At 48.3% G+C, this 6,075-nt stretch overlaps 1 protein-coding gene across 2 annotated transcripts in view; it reads left to right on the top strand.

The window, feature by feature from the left end:
• The first annotated feature begins 3,599 nt into the window (after window positions 1-3,599).
• The window catches only part of Phactr4 (phosphatase and actin regulator 4), a 61,220-nt gene continuing 58,744 nt past the window's right edge, over window positions 3,600-6,075 (top strand). Inside the window, exon 1 of one of the 2 annotated variants that reach the window (XM_090335450.1) lies at window positions 3,600-3,733. The gene's annotated coding sequence lies outside the window, so the exon portion shown is untranslated. The remainder of the gene's footprint in view (window positions 3,734-6,075) is intronic. The other variant, XM_090335453.1, reaches the window with a different exon arrangement.

The following is a 6,075-nucleotide window of genomic DNA, read 5'->3' as shown; positions in this document are numbered from 1 at the left end:
TCCAACTCCAGTAGCCCAGGAAGGACTAGAGGGAGGAAACTGCTGCATAATTTATACGAACCTGATATTGAGAGATGTGGCCTGCAGGTGGCAGCAACACAACCAGTCTCTGAATTGTGCAATGTTCAAGCTGTAATGTAGAAACTTAAACAAGTTCACTTATTTGCCTGTTTTTCTCTGATTGACACAATGAATTCCGTGTCAATTAATTTAATTTCTAGTTTCCAGCTCAGTAAGAACTGTTAGCCTGAGGAGTCCTGTCCATCAATGAAGGAAGAGAGAGTCCTGAACATCTGAAACTCTAATGAAATAATCTAGTCCACCAACCAACCATTATGGTGATTTCTTTATTTATTTTACTGTTCATTTGTTTTCTGGTTGATTTATCTGTTATTGGCTCATGCCTGTAATTCTAGCTACTCAGAAAGCTGAGATCGGAAGATGGCACAGTTCAAAACTGGCCCAGGAAGAAAAGTCCCCAAGAGACACTTACCTCCAGTTAAACACTCAAAAACCAGAAGTGGTACTGTGACTCATTTGGTAGAGTGCTAGACTTGAGCACAAAGAAGCTCAGGGACAGCACACTACCTGAATCTAGCCATACTCCTGAAGACTAGATGGTGAACTGGATCTAATGTAGAAAGAACATGGACAGTTGGGAGTTCAATGCAAGGGATGGGCCACACACTCTTGTCCCTTACTTCACTTTTTCTCCTCCCTGATTCTAGCTGGGACCTGGAACACAAGTTGGAGGTAGTTCAACTTGCCCTGTATCTTTCTGCTCTGTGTTTGGAGTTTTTCCTAAACCCTTCAGGACATGGAGTGGAGCCTGCCTAGAAGTGTGAAGCCTCCTGGGAAGTTCTAACCAATTGTTGGAAGGGGAGTCAGTGGATATTACATCTCAATGGCAGTCCTTTAGGAGGACCAGGAGAAGAGACATACTAGAAAATCCTCAGATGGGGGCCAGGAGTTTGGCCTAGTGGTAGAGTGCTTGCCTAGCATGCACGAAATCCCAGGCTCAATTTCTCTGTACCAGATGCATAGAAAAACCCAGAAGTGGTGTGGTGGCCCAAAGTGGTAGAGTACTAGCCTTGAGAAAGCCTAAGGACAGTGCTCAGGTCCTGAGTTCAAGCCCCAGCATTGACAAAGAAGAAGAAGAAGAAGAAGGAGAAGGAGAAGGAGAAGGAGAAGGAGAAGGAGAAGGAGGAGAAGGGGAAGAGGAAGAAGAGGAAGAGGAAGAGGAAGAAGAAGAAGAAAAGAAAAATGAAAATCCTCAGATGCCTGTTGCAGAATCAAGATAGGTGAAATGAGTACTTTATACTGTATCTGACCTTAGCTGGTTTTTCTACATAAATCTGGACTTTCACCTTAGACTCTGGGGCTCATTCTCCAAAGAAATGATCAGCAATCAGTGCTTGTCTGAGATCCTGCATTTTTTTTTTTTTGGGCCAGGCCTGGGGCTTGATCTCAGGGCCTGGACACTGTCCTTGGACTTTCTCAAGGCTATTACTCTACCACTTGAGCCACTTCTGGCTTTTTCTGTATATGTGGCACTGAGGAATTGGATCTAGGGATTTGTGCATGCTAGGCAAGCATTCTACCACTAAGCCACATTCCTAGCCCAAGCTGTACATTTTTAAACTAGTTTGATGAGTTTGACATACTTACATACCACATCAGGATAATGAACATATTAAGATAAAGAACATATGTTACATTGAAAGCTTTCAAGATAATGAACATATATCACCTTGAAAACTTTCCCCATGCCCCTTGGTTATTATTCCTGCCATGCCACAGTGTTCTTGGTCTCTAGGAAACCAATGACTTGCTTTTTGTCAATCTAGTTTAGTTTTCAATGTTCATAGCTTTGGATCGTACAGTGATGGGCTCTTGCCTTACCAGGTGTGGTGGTGAGACTTTTTTTTTTAAATTTTTTGCCAGACCTGGGGCTTGAAGTCAGGGCCTGAGCACTGTCCTTGGGCTTTCCTCAAGGCAAGCCCTCTACTATTTGAGCCACAGCACCACTCTGGCTTTTCTATGTATGTGGTACTGAGGAATAGAATCCCAGTCTTTGTGCATGCTAGACAAGTACTCTACCACTAGGCCAAACTCCTGCCCCCCCCCCTTTTTTTTGTACCAGTACTGGGGCTTGAACTCAGGGTCTGGGTGCTGTCCCTTAACTTTTTGTTTCAGACTGGAGCTCTACTTGAGCCATAGCTTGGCCTCCCCCGTTCCCCCCCACACCTCCTTTCTTCTTCTGTTAAGAGTCTCATGGACTTTTTCAGCTCTGGGTGGAATTCTCAAATCTCAGCTTCCTGAGTAGTTAGGATTATATTAGGCATTAATCAGACACCCATCTGTGTAGTTAATTGTGCTGATTCTAATTAGAAATGAGTCTCTTAGATAATTCTCCCTAGTCTGGCTTTGAACTTCCATCTTCAGTACTCAGCCTCCTTTTTTTCCCCCCCAGTCCTGGGGCTTGAATTCAGTACCTAACTGTAGCACTGTCCTTGTGCTTTGTCAAGGCTAGAGCTGTATCACTTGAGCTTTTTTTTTTTTTTTGCCAGTCCTGGGCTTGAGCTCAGGACTTGAGACCTGTCCTTGGACTTTTCTCAAGGCTCTACCACTTGAGCTGCAGCACCACTTCCGGATTTTTTCTATGCATGTGGTACTGAGGAATAGAACCTGGGTCTTCGTGCATGCTATAGGCAAGCACTCTACTACTAGGCCAAACTCCCGGCCTCATATCTGGCTTTTTCTATATATTGAATCTGGATCCTGTGCATACTAGGTAAGCACTCTACCACTACACCAGTCTCAGCTGATCTCAGCCTCCTGAGTAGCTAGGATTACAGGGGTGAGCCATGGACACCTGGCTGGATTGTGTTTCTGAAAATCAAGTTTTTCTCCTGTTTTCCTTGAAGTGTTATAGCTTTAGGTTTTATATTTAGGCCTAATTTAGGTATGATGCAATTGGTTTGGCATCTAGACCTTCTAGCAGCAGCAAGGGAGGAGCTGGAAGATTTTAGCCTGGAGGCCTGAAATAAGTGCAACTTAGAGGTACTCATTTTTTTTTTTTGGGTGGGGGGAGTATGGAGAAAATGGAACAGATTTGAAGAATCGTGGTTGTTGAATGGTCAGATTTGGGCTGCAGGTAGCAACAGTGATTCCCCAGGTGTTTTTTTTTTTTTTTAACTTATGCACAAAACTGTGGGTGGCTTATTTCTAAGTCTTTTGCACTTAAATTGGCTCCGAGTAGTTTTTCTTTCAGGGCGATTGAACAGTTTGTGAAGCAGCAGACTTCCATCAGCTGTCTTTTTGGGCACTTCCTGGAGTCCGGTATTGAACCTGCCCTCCCAAGTCCAGAGCCTTTTGCCTTCCTCTGTACCAGGAAAGGCGCCCAGCCCTCATCTATACTGGGTGCGAGCCGCGCATGCCCAGAAAGGCGGGTGTCGAGCCGGTGGTGTGAAGCTCAGGTTCTGCAGTTCCCGCCATTTTGTTCCGCAGGTTCCAAGGCGAGCCCCCCCGACCTGTCCTGCTGCGGACTACAAGTCCCGTGAGCCTCCGCGGCGCCACTTCCGGCCCTCACTGTCCAGCCCGCTCCCTCTTTTCCCCCCCTCTTAGGGGCCGAGGGCTCGGGCTGCAGCCGGGCGGCCTGAGGCCAGGTAGGATTTCCGGGGGAAACTGCTGTGGAGACCGAGAGGAGGCTGCGGCAGAGACCTCGACCCCGGTGAGTTCGGCGAGCGAGGGGAAGTGAGTGGCTCGTGCTCTCCGCCTCTCAAGGGGGTCGCGGCCTGGGCGGGGGGGGGGGAGGGAAATGGCCCGGGTGGTGGCCGAGTCTGGCCAGGGCGTGGCGGTCGCGGGCCGCCGCCTCCCTCTTCGGCCCTCCCACCGGCGCGGCGGCGCGCGGTGTCTCCGCCCGCGGCTGGGCCGCGCAAGCTCGCCCTCTCCGCCCCCGGGACTGCTCCAGGCCCTTTTGTCTGCGCGGCTCTCCCGTGAAACTCCTTTGTGTCCGCGCGTGGAAGTGGCCGCCCGCGGGGGAGGGTGTGGGTCTGCAGGTCCCCGGCGGCGGGGACTGGCTCCCGTGGGGATCCGGTGACCGTAACGGGATCGGGTCAAGGTCCAGTTTTCAAACCTCTTCTCCCGCCGGCCTGGGCGTTCCCACTGCGCGGAGCGGAGGCTGCGGAGCAGGGCAGTTTCTGTGGAAACAAAGGTTGTCGTCCAGCTCCTCCACGTCCGTCGAGGGTTAGGGGCCCCGCCTCGGAACCGCGCTCCTGGAAGCCCCGAGGCGAGCGCGTTAGCTGCGGTCGGCGGCCGCAGCGGTGGAGGGTGGGGGCGGGACACCCGAGGCGCTCCCGGGGGTAGCTGGCCCCCTCCCGAAACTCGGAGCACGGTCGTGCTTTGCAGAGCATCTTCCGTTGTTCTTTCACTCAGTTACTCGCTTCCCGAAGCGGCGTCCGTGTTTTTCTTTTCTTTTCTTTCTTTTTTCTTTTTTTTTCAGTGCTGGGCTTGAGCTCAGGGCCTGAGCACTGTCCTTGGACTTTCTCAAGGCTGGAGCTCTACCACTTAGGCCTCAGCACCACTTCTGGCTTTTTTCTATGTATGTGGGGTACCGAGGAATCGAACCCGGGTCTTCATGCATGCTAGGCAAGCACTCTACCACTAGGCCAAACTCCCGGCCCCTTCTTTTTTTTTTTTTTTTCTCTTTAGTTTAAAAGAAAAAGCCCTTTCATAGAGCCGAGAGAGAGAGAGAGAGAGAGAGAGAGACAGACAGACAGACAGACAGACAGACAGACAGACACAGAGAGAGAGAGACAGAGAGAGACAGAGAGAGAAGAGAGAGAGAGAGAGACAGAGAGAGACAGAGAGAGAGAGAGACAGAGAGACAGAGACAGAGAGAGGAAGAAACCTAATTGTTTCTAGAAAGCACACACTTTTTCACCAAGTAGAAGTAACAGTTTAGGGGAAGAGAGATGTTGGATTCTAATGAAAGCCACGGGATTGCGTGGATTTGGAAGAATGCGCCGCTAGACTTAGCATATGTTAAAAATAAAAAAGCATTATGGACACTCCTTTTGATTACTATTTCAAGTTCCTGGAATGAAGACAGCTGGGACTCTTTTCATGAAGCACAGAAAATATATAGATTGAGTTGCTACCAAATCCAAAAGGGCAAAGTTCCTTCCTTCTATTCTTTCTTTCTTTCTTTCCTCCCTTCCTCTCTCTCTCTCTCTTTCAAGACAATCCTGGGGCCTGAAATCACTGTCTGGACATTTTTTTGCTCAAGGCTAGCCCTCTGCCACTTAAGCCACAGCGACACTTTGGTCTTTTTCTGTGTATATGTTGAACCCAGGGCTTCATGCATGATAGGTGAGCACACTACCAGTAGAACATGCTCCCACTCCAAGTCCTTTATTTTCTATTACCTTTTTTTTTTGGTATCTCACAATGAAAATGACTTAGTCTCAGAATACAAACTGTGTTAGTAGTACTGTATTGGCCTTAACTGCACTTGTTAATTGGTGTGTGTTTGTGTGTGTGTGTTTGTGCTGGTGGGGATCTAATCAAGTCTCTTGCCCATGCTAAGTAAACATGTGCTTGGAGCTACAGCTCTAGCCTCAACTATTACTGAGGTTTGAACTCAGGGCATGACGCTGACTGGGTATAGCACTTGCTATGCAGCTATTGCTGAGCAGTGCTCCCAGCTCCTTATCTGATTTATTTTAAGAAAGGGTTATGCTAGGGTAGCCTGGGATTACAAGTCTTCCTGCCTCTGCCTCCTGACTGCTGGGATTACAGGTGTACCCCACCAGATCCCAATTTTGTGTTCAGTTTTTAACAAAAAAGTGAGTGGGGAATGTTATGCTTTCTTGGCTAGATTTCCAAGCAATTGCCACAGTTTTAAAATGAGTTTTTAAAACAATCCCAGAAAGCTGGGTGTGGTGGCTCTCACCTGTAGTCCTAGCTACTCAGGAGGCTGAGATCTGAGGATCAAGGTTCAAAGCCAGCCCGGGTACGAAAGGACCTGAGACTCTTTTTTTTTTTTTTTTTTGTAGTGAATTTTTTTTTATT

Source organism: Megascapheus bottae, chromosome 6 (assembly GCF_031878675.1).
Source record: "Megascapheus bottae isolate mThoBot1 chromosome 6, mThoBot2.hap1, whole genome shotgun sequence".
Classification (NCBI taxonomy): domain Eukaryota; kingdom Metazoa; phylum Chordata; class Mammalia; order Rodentia; family Geomyidae; genus Megascapheus; species Megascapheus bottae.
This window is presented reverse-complemented; position numbering and strand designations above follow the sequence as displayed.